The sequence below is a fragment of the Asterias rubens genome, chromosome 2 (assembly GCF_902459465.1).
Source record: "Asterias rubens chromosome 2, eAstRub1.3, whole genome shotgun sequence".
Lineage (NCBI taxonomy): Eukaryota > Metazoa > Echinodermata > Asteroidea > Forcipulatida > Asteriidae > Asterias > Asterias rubens.
In genome coordinates, this window is record NC_047063.1 from 13,904,504 (window position 1) to 13,919,424 (window position 14,921).

Consider the following 14,921-nt stretch of genomic DNA (forward strand, 5'->3'; position numbering starts at 1 on the left):
GACAATCATGCAGAGCCAACGATTTACTTTTGTTTGAAAAAGAAATCATCCTTCATGTAGACAGGAATATTCAACATCATCGACCGTCGGGTTCAATTTCATGTTGAATTCTGTCCCCCTCAAAGTAATTAAAATGGTATAATCCCCAATGATTTGTACACATGATTTGATGGATCTACGATGGGACTGTAAGAAGAGTAGACTCGTTATTTATTTTACGGGATAAACCCTCCTTGAAATGAAACCAAGGTATCCTCAAAAGGGACCTGGCATGTCGCCTGTAGGCTAAGGACAACCGTTAAGAGACTAAAAGGAGAAGGTTTTACACGTACTTGTCGGTGGAAATATGCCACAGATTGTAGGAAACATGCACACTGAAGTAAGAGCTGAACACCCAATCCCCTCGCTTTTCACCCCAAAATTTGAATCTGAGAAAGGCTTTAATATGAGTTCTTACTTTTTTAATAATGTAAATACATAGTGGAAGTGTCGTGTTCGAGCAGTTATAAGAGCACTAAATTCAAACTCTGGTGTTTCTGATCAACAGAGTGTGGGTTTGAGTCCCAGTCGTGACGCTTGTGTCCTTAAGCAAGACACTTTAGCATTGCTTCATCCTTCTGATGGGATGTAAAGCCGTTGGTCCCGTGTGTTGTATAACGCACGTAAAAGAACCCAGTGCATTTATTGACAAGGTCAATCCAGTATACATGTACATAATAATCAGATAGTCTGGCAGCGAAAGAGGAACACTGCACATTTTATGTGTTCTCTCATCACAAGTTTTAATTTCTATGATTAAATTTCCATCTTCAAGTATATTTTCTGCTGTTTTTGACTCGGTAAGTCTTAACTTTCATTTGTAATTGTATAATTCTTTGTTGATTATTTTGACAATTGTTATATTCCTCTTTTTCTTTGGAAGTTCATTTTTAAAGTTGTATTAGAAGTTACTTTTCTTAAGTCTTGGATTATTGCATTTTTAATGTCCCATGTGTTTCTTTCTAAATATGATGGAACTGTATTTTAATCAATTCTATTTCCTGTTGTTTTATTTACACAGGTTTCTAAAGCCATTTTGATTTTAATTTGTAACTTTTCTTTTGCACTGTGTTTGTGTTTTAGTTTTACTCGGGTTTAGTTTCTTTTTTTTTAGTCTCAGTTAAATATCTTGGCTTAGGTTTGACTGGTTTAATTTAAGGTTTATAAGAAAAAAGGTTTAGATCCCAAGTTTTCGGTCTAGATAGTCAATAAAGCTATTTTTTGCATCTCCTCGCGTCTTTTCCCTACCTGATCTTGGTTTCTCTCATTTGTTCAAGCGAGTGCCCAAACAGTTACTGGTAGTATTTATGTTGGTTTTATTCCTTGGGTTCCTAAGAGTACCCTTTTTCAACGTTACAGACGCATGCCTTTACTCAAATCTATTGCAGCATTATCTCCCTGTGGTCATAATTGATGCATGAATCTCAGAAAATATCACAATATAAAACTCCCCCTTCCCTTCAGGAAACAAAACAAGGACCGCATTTTAACTTTTAATTTGGAATGTTTTCATTCTCAAACTAAGTACACAGTGTTAGGGGGGGTTGGTGAACCTGCGGGAAGGAGCCGCTATTTACTGCCACTAATATAATAATAATAATAATGGCTTCTTACACAGCCGTCATGTCCCTCACGCAGTGCACTCATGGCGCTCCAACATTATTACCCCTGGTCACTGGGCCTTAAATCATTCCTTAAACCATCTCAGCCTTGTGCAACAAATGCGCTACTCGGCTAAATCAATCACAAGATCTGCCCTCACAGGTACCCATTTACCCCTGGGTGGAGAGAAGCAATTATAGTGAAGTGTCTTGCTTAGGGACACAACTGTCACGACCGGGATTTGAACCCACACTCTGCTGAAAAGAATCATCAGAGCTTGAATTTGGTGCTCTTATCCGCTCGGCCACGACACCCCATATCCTAAGTGTTATTAATTATTTCTCTTATCAGCCCAAGGGTAATGCCACTAAAACAGCAAGGAGCCAAAAAGTACGAGTTTCTTTGGTTTATAGAATAAAAGTTTAATTTGGACAGGTAGTTTTTCAAACCTCTAAGAAAACGCCCGACTGTTACTCAAAACTATTGCAGCCTGTTTTGTGCTTTGTTGTCATTTAAGCAGTCAAGAGAGATCGAAACGTCAAACCATTTACAATTTTTTGGGCCAAAACAACAAAAAACAAGTTAGGTAAAAAATTATTGACGCTTAAGGTACATGTACATCAGATCTAAATATCCAATGGGAGACTTTTGGGACGCTAGGTGGCAGCAGACTTACCACATAAAATCCATTGTTCTCGGGAATGTGCGCACGCTCAGAACTATGTTAACAATGGAAATAATATCCAGAATCAAGAAAGGGATTTTCCCATCTTGAATTCATGCAATTTATTTTAATTCTAGTGTACAGATCATATGTTTCCCCCCTTTCAAATCATTATGTGGAACCCATTGATAACCCTTTTTACTTCATACAGACTCTCCTTAAGGAACAGTTACAGTCTAACTGTTCATTTAGCGCAGACGCTTTTCATTATTAGTGCCCCCGATCAATCAGCCAATTTATGTAGTTCCCCGGAGGGAGACCACAGCTTAGGAAAGCCTAGATCAAAGAGCTGTTCAAATATAGAAGCGTCGGGGTAGTCTCATTCTTTTTGACTTGTGGGTGGCAAGGGACGCATAGCATTGCAGCCCCCTGATGAACACTGAAGGATGCTAAAACTATGAGGGTCAAATCCAGTCAGCAATGGGAGACTTTCTGGGACGATAGAGGGCAGCAGACTTACCGGGTAAATCCATTGTTCTCAGAATTATGTGCATGTTCAGAACTACGTAAACAATGGAAATTTACCCGGTATGTCTGCTGCCACCTAGCGTTGGGAAGTCTCCTATTAGGGCTCTCTCAGGCCAATTCAAGGCAAAGTATACCTTTGGTTTTGGAACCGTTTGATTGTTTTAATCAATGTGTACGTGTGTACACAACAAAACTAATGTCAGAAAATGTCATGTTTTTGAGATATCGCCGACAATTCAGAGCAGATATTATGTCCAGGCAGGAAGAATAATCCATAAGAAGAATCACGATTCAAGCTTTGGCCATAAAAACTGTCATCTTTTTACATAATCACATTACAATTTTAATGTAATAGGATATAGTGAATGTTATTGTGATTATTTTCTTGTAGATAGTTGTAAATAAATAACTCATATTCTGTACGATAGTAGGAAAAGAGTTAATTATTTTAGAGTCATGGTAAATCCAGTCTCGGATGTATTGCGCTTGAAGGCAGGGTGGCCCGGGTTTTGTGACCGTGAGAATAGACAATGTATACTGTACCTGTGTCTAATGCCTAATCATGTTATCAACTGGTGCTTGAAGCTGTCGTCGTCTTCTCTTGGCATTGTTGTAAAGTACACTATACCTTTATTTAAATTTGCATCAGGGATAAAGAATATCATTCGGTTTTTATCCATGCACTGATGTGTGTAAACGATGGATAGTCAGTACTTTTCTGAGTCTTGTGAACAAAACAGTCCCCAGGCATATTGGATGGGATTTGAACCCAAGACCTTCAAGACATTTGCTCCGGAATGGCAAAGGTTGTTGGTTCAAATCCCTCCCAACATGCCCAAGCAAGTGTTTTCTCAGCAGGTAAACTCTGTATTCACCAGAAACTTTCACATGTGACTTTTATTGTGTCTTTCTAGATAATATCGCCCATAAATCAGCATTATGTTGGGAACAAGCAAAGTACATCTTTATAACGCTATCTTTAACTGTCAAATGTCTACATTAAGCTTCATCTGGCTCTGGTTCAATATTAGATTAGGAGTGTTTGATGTGGGTCTGCAAACAAATTGATCAGACTTTACATTGGATTTCCTTCTATCCATCACTACGAGGACATTCTAAGGGTTGAAACAAAAAGGCCATCAAGTACTACAGAGTACTTTGGACATGTTCCCGGAATGCAGCAGCAACCATGAATGCAGATTGTTGTCAGGAGACCAGACTATTTACACTTCAAACCTCAAATTTGATGCCTTGATTTAGATCTTTGAAGAACAATTTGGACGACCAGGTCTTGAATTTCAAGAAAATCTCTGCCTGACTTTTTTTAAAGTTTTGTAGCACAGATTTTGCTCTGGAGTCTTGTAGCTCAGATTTTTCTCTGGAGTGAAAATAATATTAACCAGTTTTTATATAAGGCTTTTCTCACCGAGAGGGCGTCCCAAAGCGCTTCACATTATTACCCCTGGTCACTGGGCCTTAATTCACTCCTTAAACCATTTCAGCTCCCTTGTGGGGAGTATGCAGCCTGTGCAACATTGCGCTACTCGGCTAAATCAATCACAAGAACCATCTCTGCCCTCACAGGTACCCATTTACCCCTGGGTGGAGAGAAGCAATTATAGTTAAGTGTCTTGCTCAGGGGCACAAGTGTCACGACCGGGATTCGAACCCACTCTGCTGAACAGAAGCACCAGAGCTTGAGTTTGGTGCTCTTATCCGCTCGGCCTAGACACCCTTAGCTTTTTGTCCCAAACACACTGGACTACAAGATCTATTTGTTGGTTGTGGTTCCAAATCTTTTCAGTTTAAACACTTACCAGTGGTCCAGTGGGTAATTCGAGCTGTCATGGCCTCAAACATAATGACAATCTATTTTTTATTTTACTTCCCCTTGAGAGATGATACAAATGTATATGTCTGACTGGAAGTGTCGCGGCCGAGCGGTTAAGAGCACCGAATTCAAACTCTGGTGTTTCTGATCAGCAGAGTGTGGGTTCGAATCCCCAGTCATGACACTTGTGTCCTTTAAGCAAGACACTTAACCACTGCTTCGTACTTTCAGATGGGACGCAAAGCCGTTGGTCCCATGTGTTGTGTAACGCATGTAAAAGATGGGACGTAAAGCCTTTGGTCCCATGTGTTGTGTAACGCATGTAAAAGATGGGACGCAAAGCCGTTGGTCCCATGTGTTGTGTAACGCATGTAAAAGAACCCAGTTGATAAAAAAAAGAATGAGAGGACCATGACTTGATGCCTCTTTTGCGCATTAAGCCTACTATACTTGAGCGGGGACATAAAGTGGATCAGCCACAGGCCTTGTAGACTGTGCTAGATTCTAGTACATTTTAATGAGCCATGTCTAGGGGTTATGAGTAGGCAGGGCATGCTGGAAAAAAAGGGCCAATGAGGCAGGGCATGCAACTTTTCAGCTGATCAGCTGATTTCCTCTTTTTCTTTTCAAAACAGTGCCATAGAAAACTGAAAAACAAATTAATCCAAGTGCGAACAGCTATTCTTACCGGGCCGATAAGTTATCTAACCAAAAAGTCCAATGCGAAAGCGGCTTAAGTCATCGAATGAGTTCAAATCCTGGTCAAGATACTCATGTCCCTATGCAAGACACTTAACCATAGTTGCTTCTCATCACCCAGGAGTAAATGGGTAGAGATTGTTGATGTGAATGATTTATAAAAGCAACTTGTTCTGGTACTGCATACTCAATTGTGATGTACTGTAGCGTTGACCGGGGTTGCAATGCACACAGTTTAATGACACAAGAAAATACAATTAACTAGCTTTTCTGTCCTCGTTTCAGAGCTTTATTTACACTCAAAAAGACACTGAAATTACACGAAAGAGATGGTCTAAGCCAGAGAGTGCCCTTTCTGGCGAGCAGATTTACCGATCGGCTTGCCGGGGTCGCCAGCAGTGCTCCGACGGGGAGTCGTACTGGCGCCCCCTACCGGGCGATCGACACCGCCGCTACAGTACTACAAATAAGGTACAGTACTACAAATAAGGTACTCTAAGTGTGTATTAAATACATATTATTATTAGCTGTTTCATAGCGCAGGGCAGCGAAACAGCTCTTGTTTTCGCTCAAGTACTCGCAATTTTTTGCATAGTTCCTAAAGAGCAATTGCAATTAAACTTTCAGGGATGAAAGGTATAGCAATGATGTCACGATAACGTCATCACCTGTCACGTGACGTCATCTTAAAGGTGTTTTATTTTAAATGTTTGAAAATCTATATCAAATCAGCCACAAGAGACCGTAGGTTTCTGTTTGCGGGATTGGGTAGGGATAAATTATGTCTTCATTTTGTTTCGTGTGTGTGACCTCACATGACCTCTATTTCCGGTCGAAACAGGAAGTGCCCTCTAATTCAAAAGTGGGAAACGTTATATGAAGTTGCTTTCAACGATGTTAGTGTCTGGCAAGGGTGGGCAGTTCAAAAAACAAATTAATGACGTCACAAAATGCAACAGCGCCCTCTAGCGACAGGTTGAAAACTCTTAAAAATGGACTTTTTGAAGATGTGTGTGGTGAAGTTTTGTGTAATCACCTCAAAATTTACACACATGTTGATTGTCAGGCAGGTATCATAGTGGGAAGTTTCAGAATAGGCTGGATTGGTCATAACTGCTTTGAATAAAACAAGAGATTCAACTTCAGTTGAGAAATTTGAAAATGTTATTAACGAAACAGCTATGCATTTGTGCACAAATGCATTCATGTCTAGTTAAATTGGTGATCGTTTTTCACAAAACTCAAGAAATGAGACATTTCAAACTGTATTTGAATTCAGACTTTTTGGTGTCTGGTGACAGAAAATTAAGTTATTTTCATCAGTATAACAAAATCGTGCTCTCCACGATGATTTTTTTTCTAGACCTAAAAAATAAGGGTACTGTTCCCTGAGAAGTTCCTTTAAATCTATACACTCCTGGGGCTACCAAAAGGTGGAACTTTTCAAATTGGAACCTAGTTTCAGACCTATTTGTCAGTAAAGACTCCCATCCTCAAAAAATATGTGTTTTTTTCTTCTCCTTTTTGGGGGTTGAATCGTGAGTAAAGGTAGAATCGATGTGTGACCCTAACCAGATTGTTGTCATGACTGACATTACTGTCATGACTGTCATGACTGATGGCTTGTCTTGGGCATTATAGAGCTGCTCAATATCAGGCCGCCGGCTGAATGGGATGTCAAATTCTAGGTTTCCCTGCATTGTGTAATGCATGCCATACAACACCCAGAGCACTTTACTGTTGATAAGCCGGGTCTTGCTACGGTGCTTCTGGATTTGCTGCATAATGCGTCACATCTGAGCAGAGCTGCCAACTCCTCGAAAATAAACAAATTTCCATGTTCTAAAGAACAGATTTGACAATCTTCTTGATTATGGTATCTTTTCCCGTATTATGTTGAATGCAATTCTTAAAGTCACCTGGAAGTGGTACATTTTGTCAAAATAAAGCTTTTGTCACTAAGATATGTTTTGATGAGTGGAATGTGAATAAACAGTTAACTAAGGTTCTAAAAAATAAGTTCTTATCTTATATACAAATTGAAGAGTAGGCCCCGACCCGAGAGGGCGCTGTTCGTGACGTCAATTGAGGTGCGATATTTGAAGAGAAAATGTGTAGTCTGGCCCCGTACACTACGTCTGGCACCTGATCGGTATGATGCCTACGTACAGAACTACGATCCACGGAGCAGACTGCACGCACTATGGCTATGGCTGCTGTGCGGACGGTCCACTCAGATTTACCCTGCACGGTGAATCGCATGCCGTGCCATCAAAAAATCTTACCTGAATTTGTTCACGTTTGGCATATGCTCCTCTAGGTTCGTCACGTCTTTCAGGTACCTTCGTCGAAATTGTTGGGATGGCGTCATGTTTTAGAATAACTTTTCTCTTCATGTCAAACGTGTGGTGTGTTCCGGATTTGAAGCACGACGGCTGGAAGTGTTCGCTGCACAGTGCTGAAAAGATGCGAACCGGACCACTATTGCTCTTGTGAGTCTGACTATGCAGACTGACCCCATCTTTAGTTGCTTTAATACACATGGTCGGCATTGCCGGAAAAATGCAAGAAAACAACTTTTTTTGAAACGTACAAACTCAGGACGTGGACTTACATGTACTTTGCACGTGTGTTTACTCTACGCATTGCAGGCAAATTCGAGGGGGGTCGATGTTCGATCGAGGCAAAGTACAGTGTATGCCTCGATTGACGTCACAAAAGGGGTAGGCTGAGTCAACCCCCAGACAACTTTATTTTTTTTTTAAACATATAAATCGTGACCAACAATTACTAAAAAAAATTGTTTTATTGTTCATAAACTTACACTTTTATGTTTGAAAACAAAACTTCTATTTCCAGGTGACTTTAATATCTCCCTGATTGTTGTGCAATATTTCTCTGGTTGCAAGATGGAAATGTTGGCAGCTCTGCCTGAGTGTTCAGCGTATACTTTATATGTAATGCGGATTTAAACATGTTTTGTATGTAATTTGTGCAATATTGTGGGATCAGGTTGGTTTGCAGTGGTTCCTTTTCCAACATTTCACTCCTGTGCCCCCCCCCCCCCCCGTTCGAATCCCACCTCTGACTGAAGCCTTGCATATCGATTGGGTTTTCAGTCCCTACTTGCATGACTTGATTGTGTGGGTTTTCCCCCATTTTCCACATTCTTGCCACATCTAAAAACTTTACATTGCTCCTTGTTTAATATTCCACCTGTTATTGGAGCTAATAGTGGTGTACCAAATAAATTAATGATAAAGTTATGTGCTTAAATGTACGGACATATTTCCCTCCTTGTAATGATCACCAATTGTATCTTACACAACCTACACAATTTGTCACCATGGTCCAGTGGTCATGGTGGTAGACTGCATGTCTTGCAACCACAAGGTTGTGAGTTCAAATCCTAACCACGTTTAAACAATGACTAGAATCTTTGTTTAGTGTCTGTCTTTTCTATTTTTGTTTTTGTCTGTCTTGCGGAGTCAAGGAAAGAGATTTCAAACTGTTCTCTTGACTGGATTCTTTAGAGTTACATTTCAATTTTTATTTTTTTATTTCTGTTTTAATCTGAAGTGAATAAAAGTTACTGATTCACAATTTCTTGATTTGTGCAATAATCATAGATGTTAAACCAATGTTTGTATGAGAGAGATTGGCTGTTGCCAGCTTGGTTTTCATATCTTGTTGTTTATCCTCCAACCAGGCACAGTCACATACCAAGCAAAGAAGAGCAAGAAATGATACGTGCCCAGAACGGACTCCAAGAAGACAGCGATGACAGCGACCTCGAACTGGACTGAGTTCAAACGTCAAGTGAGTACACCTCCTTCAGAAAGCCGGCGGGCCAACAGCATATCATATCAGGTGATACGTTGTAGAGGTCCAGTTGGATTTTATTTAATCCATCCAGACGGATTTGAGTTTCATCAGTTTGCTGTTTAGCATGCAGGAGCTTATGGAGGAGGGGTCCATTACTGCGTGATTCTACAACCCCGATGCGTGCAGGTGAGCAGGGTAAGAGTAAATTGCACTGGACTGATGGTCCGGATTTAGTTTCATTCCTTCTTGCCGCTAACGACAATGCAAGATTAGCCTGACTGAGATCCTGCTCCCTCTATTTCTTGAGTATTTTTCAAACATACAACCTGGTTGTAGTAGTCTGACTGTTACATTCTAAAAACAAACTTGGTTGTTTTGTGTGTTCTACGATAGATTTTAGGTTTAGGGTCTGGTTTGTGATGCAGATTTTGTCAAAAAGGTTAAAAAAACAAATTCACAATTGAGCTTTGAAAAGGTGGAAATAATTCACAGTTTGCCTTGTATTTTATCATCATACCTTGAAGGAACCAGACTATATTCTACTGTTTCATAGCCTCTGTTTGGTCACTTTGCCCTAAAATGATCAGAAAACAAGATGGCCGCGCAAAAACCATCCAGAGACACGATTCCCATAGCTCTTAAAACCCACACATTTTTGTTGAGCACTGAAAAAACTGTTGAGAAGAAACAGGTAACCAGTCAAAATAAAATGTAATGTGAATTTACTTATGACTGGTTACCCTTTGCAAATTTTTGCTGAACAGATAAAAATGACAAAGCCTAATAAAAATTGCCTTAACAGCTTTAAGGAGTCCATATCAGTAAGTTTGTTGATTCTGCTTAAAGGGTTATAGATTGCAATGCTGACTTTTATACAACATTATTAAGAAAGATACATTAAAAGTAACATGTAATAGTTTGAGCTAAATACAGTGTCTACTTGCTAAAAAAAACACCTCAGAATCAATTCCCAGATGTAAATGTTTTTGGGTTATACAATAAAAGTTACGCAAACCACTTTGTAGGGAATCCTTTCTCAAGATAGTTTATATACAATCAGCAGCTGCAGTTCGTCCCACCAAGAGAGTATTAATGCCCCTAAAATTGTTGAGAACTAACCACTCTATGACCCTGCCTTATAGCATTAACAACTTACAGGGAAATTTTTCCGCATAATATTAAACATTTTGTAACAAAATTGTTTGTATTTTTAAATTGATTACTGTAAATTAGATACTTGTTTGTGTAATGTGGTGAAGATGTAGAGATAGAATGTTATAAAAATTGAATTCTCTTCAAGGTCCATCTTGCCAATAGACATTTTAAATGATGGAATAAAAGGGTAGCTTCTAGTTCTTTCACAACCGTTTAAAACAGGCAGGGGCGACTTGCCGTGTCATAAATAATAATAATAATAATTGTGGCTTCTTATATTGCGCACATGTCCGTCACTCATGTAATGTTTTACAAGGTGCTGTGGCGCAATTTGCTGCCGATCGAACCAGGAACACCGGGGCGAACCCCTTCTCTTTACGATAAGTGCACTGGGTTCTTTTACATGCGTTACGAAACACATGGGACCAACGGCTTTACGTCTCATCCGAAGGACGAAGCAATGGTGTAAGTGTCTTGCTTAAGGACACAAGTGTCACGGCTGGGGATTCGAACCCACACTCTGCTGATCAGAAACACCAGAGTTTGAATTCGGTGCTCTTAACCGCTCGGCCACGACACTTCCAAAGGCGAGGGCCTTTAACACAAGGTTTTAAATGGCTGTGAAAGAACTAGAAGCTACCCCCTTTTATTCCCATTCAAAAATGCCTTTTTGGTTAAAAGGCGTTAAAAAGTACAATTATAGACACTTTAACAATTTAAAATTTGAGGTTTGAAATATTTTTTGAAAAAACTTTGTGAAGAATCTGTTCGATGTGGGTGGGTTGTGTGTACACGCGCGCGCTTAGATTACGCGCCCGCGCCTAGATTAAGCACTGTTACTAAAGCTATGAATTGCGCTATGAATATGACAATCTTGCGCACCCGACACACAGAAGCCAGCTTGTTATAAACACTGGTCATTATCAAAGGTTTATACACCCCCACGTGACGCGCTCTCCACCAAAAGGAATAGCGAAACTGTCTGAGGTATTTATGAATGTTTAATTAATTCACAAAACCTCACTTAAATTGTGTGAAGGAATATTTATTCTACTAGAAGTGTTAACTACATCATTTTAATAGCAAGCACGCCAATCAAGGCAGTGGAATTATTCACTCCGAAAAAAGACCAGTGCTGTAAAAGGCCACCACTACACACTGTGCGTAAAATGTGTGTACCGGTAACCACATCGCACGACACGACCCCCCCCCCCCCCCTGTACGCTATCTGCATGCTTCGGCATACGGATGCGTGCGAGTGCAGATGACTTGTGCACAGTACGGTTGGGACCTGTGGTGTGATTACACACGCTAAGCACAGTGTATTCGGGGGGGGGGGGGCTTACAGCGGGGTCTTTTTGGAGTGACTAATGCGACTGCCTTGAGCAAGCCAAGGCTAGCACGTCATGGTGTAATTGTTGCAGTAGTTTGATCAATCCAAAAGCAATAGCGATGCACCCAGAAAACATAAGGAGGGCCCAAATTCATGTCGCTGCTTTCTATAAGCAAATAATCTGCGCGGGGAAGCAGGGAATTCTGAGCTTACGTCAAGCGTATTTAACGGGTCAGCATGGAATTTTGGCTTCTGCACCAGGGTGTGCCATGTTACTAGCCATTCTTCCCTTAAACAGCTTGCCCTGCAAGGGTGAACGTTAGCACACAAAACTAAAAGTTGTGCAACAAGGGTGTTTTTTTCTGTCATTATTCTCCTGCAACTGCGATGACCAATTGAGTCAAAAGTTTCACAGATTTGTTATTTTATGCAGATTTTGAGATACACTAAGTGAGAATACCGGTCTTATTGTAACCAGACTTTGCCTCTGTAAATATTGTATAGTAATTAAAGGAGATGAATAAATAGAGCATTGATTTATTGGAGCAGTGTAACTTAATGTTTTGACAGTTGTCCTTGCTTAAATGATTTGGCTCGTATGCCTTTTTGTTATCTTTTTACTCTCTATACAAAGGAGAGACTCTTAATGAAAGTTGCCAATTGGCACCCTTTATAGCCAAAGTGATTTTATGCTACGCCTTTTTGTGTTCATTTTACTCTTTGTACATATCAGTATAGACACTTTGTCAAGTTTTCCAATAGACCCTTCCCATGAAATGTGTAAATTGCACATAGCGCCTGCGCACTAACATTTTGGATGGCAAAATGAGGGAACATCGCGCTGTTTTGTACACGGCTAATGGGTGCGTGACGCAGTCGCGATTGCGCATCTGCTTAGTGCACAACTCTATGGCGTTTACCAACCAACAGGGTCTGTACACATGCGTGACTGTGATTAGCATATTTCACGGGAAGGGTCCATTGGCACCCTCATAGCTCAAGTGACTTTATGGTATGCCTTAGTGTAATCATTTTACATTCTGTACATAATTATGAGTATAAACTCTTCATGATTGTTGCCAATTTGCACCCCTCATAGCCAAAGTGACTTCATGGAATGCCTTTTTGTAATCATTTTACATTCTGTACATAATTATGAGTATAGACTCTTCATGATTGTTGCCAATTTGCACCCCTCATAGCCAAAGTGACTTCATGGATGCCTTTTTGTAATCATTTTACATTCTGTACATATTTATGAGTATAGACTCTTCATGATTGTTGCCAATTGGCACCCCTCATAGCCAAAGTGACTTCATGTAATGCCTTTTTGTAATCATTTTCTCTATGTACATATGAGTATAGACAATTCATCGTGTTTCCAATGGGAGACTTTTAGACAGCCCTTTTTCACTGTAGTGCGCATGCTCAGACTCGGGCAATAGTGAGCATGCGCATGCACGCTCAGAGACGCAAAAAGGGACCATTATGTCTGCTGCCGCTAGCGTCAATAAAGTCTCCTATTGGCATTCAGTCGGCCCCAGCGGCCAGTATCCAGGACCGCTGGGATGGGCTAATCAGCTTGCACAGATTCTTGTTCAGGAGGTACGCCATGTATGCAGTGCATAGAAATATGGCGCAGTATGAGTGTGATGCATGATGGGACTGCGCATTATTAAACCAATGAGCGTGCATGATACGTTTGCCCATCCCAGCGCCTAGGGGACGAGCGAACTATTGGCACAGTGTTTTATATATATAATTTTGGTGTGCCTTTTGGTAATCATTTTAAACTCTGTTCACATGAGTATAGACTCTTCAGGAAGTTTGGCACTCCTCATAACCAATGTAACTTAAAGGCAGTGGACACTATTGGTAATTGTTGGTGTATCTCAACATATGCATAAAATAACAAACCTGTGAAAATTTGAGCTCAATCGGTCATCAAACTTGCGAGATAATAATGAAAGAAAAAAACACCATTGTCAAACGAAGTTGTGTGCGTTTAGGTGGTTGATTTCGAGACCTCAAGTTCTAAACCCGAGGTCTCGAAATCAAATTCGTGGAAAACTACTTCTTTCTCGAAAACTATGGCACTTCAGAGTGAGCTGTTTCTCACAATGTTTTATACCATCAACCTCTCCCCATTACTCGTCACCAAGAAAGGATTTATGCTAATAAATATTTTGAGTAATTACCAATAGTGTCCACTGCCTTTAATGGTACGCCTTTTTGTGATAAATTTTTGTCTGTACATGGGAGTTCAAATTAGACATGATGGACGGCCAAATTTCCACCGCCTTTAACTGCATGGGTTTTATTTTCCCTAACTTCCGGAATACGCGGCCAGCTGGCGGTAGAAAGTCGGGCCAGAAACGCGGCTAGCTTCAGCTCGGTGAGGGGAGCGAGCGAGGGATCGAGATAGTTGAGTGAGTGTGAGTTAACCACGTCGTGCACCGAGACTACATTTTCAGAACGTGGTACGATGTTTGGGGTTTTCAAGAATATCTTTGTAGCAGCGTCAAGGCATGCAACATTTAGTTGTCCTGCAAAAAGCGAAGTATACATTGCATCATAAAGATTGAATTCTCAATTGCTCCTTTGGAAAACAGTCATGAAAAGCAGTGATTTCTTGAAGCTATGTTATTTGTCTAGTGTTATTAGAGTGCGAGTTGGTAGTGTTATAATCTTCAGAGCCAGTGCCAGGTGCCAGTGCTGCTGCATACATCATACAGTTCAGAGACGCACCCCAGCCCCAACAATAAACCGTAAGTTACGTTAGTCGATCATATCAACAAATTGTGAAGAATATTTTTGAACAGAAAATGTTATTATTGTTTGATTGAAATCTATGTGTCCGAGATGCATTTAGAGACGTGAAGGCCATTAATACCCAAAAACCTAATTGACTGAGGTTCTGCGGCGCCCAACGGCATGGTCAATGCTCGCAACGACTACCCTCGCCCACACACACCATGGGGTCAACCGGTCCAAGCCATCCAATACCCGGTGAAATTAAAGACTGCTGTCGAACAGAGTTGATTTTTGTGCTAATTCTTATCTACAAACCTGCCAATCTAAAACTTCGCAATGCTCAATATGTCGTGAATTGGTTGATATTTCTGGAGACTCATCATGTCTATTTCTCTAAATGTTGCCAATGACAATGTAGCGATATTTCAGCTCTCAAATTTGCTCACAAGTGGATGTTGTAATATTCATTTACATGTTTGCCAAAGACTTCT

At 40.4% G+C, this 14,921-nt stretch overlaps 1 long non-coding RNA gene across 1 annotated transcript in view; it reads left to right on the plus strand.

The window, feature by feature from the left end:
- The window catches only part of LOC117307129, a 48,811-nt gene extending 43,079 nt beyond the window's left edge, over positions 1–5,732 (plus strand). The window contains exon 6 of the long non-coding RNA XR_004521032.1: positions 5,649–5,732. This is a non-coding gene — a long non-coding RNA (uncharacterized LOC117307129). The remainder of the gene's footprint in view (positions 1–5,648) is intronic.
- The last annotated feature ends 9,189 nt before the right edge of the window (positions 5,733–14,921 follow it).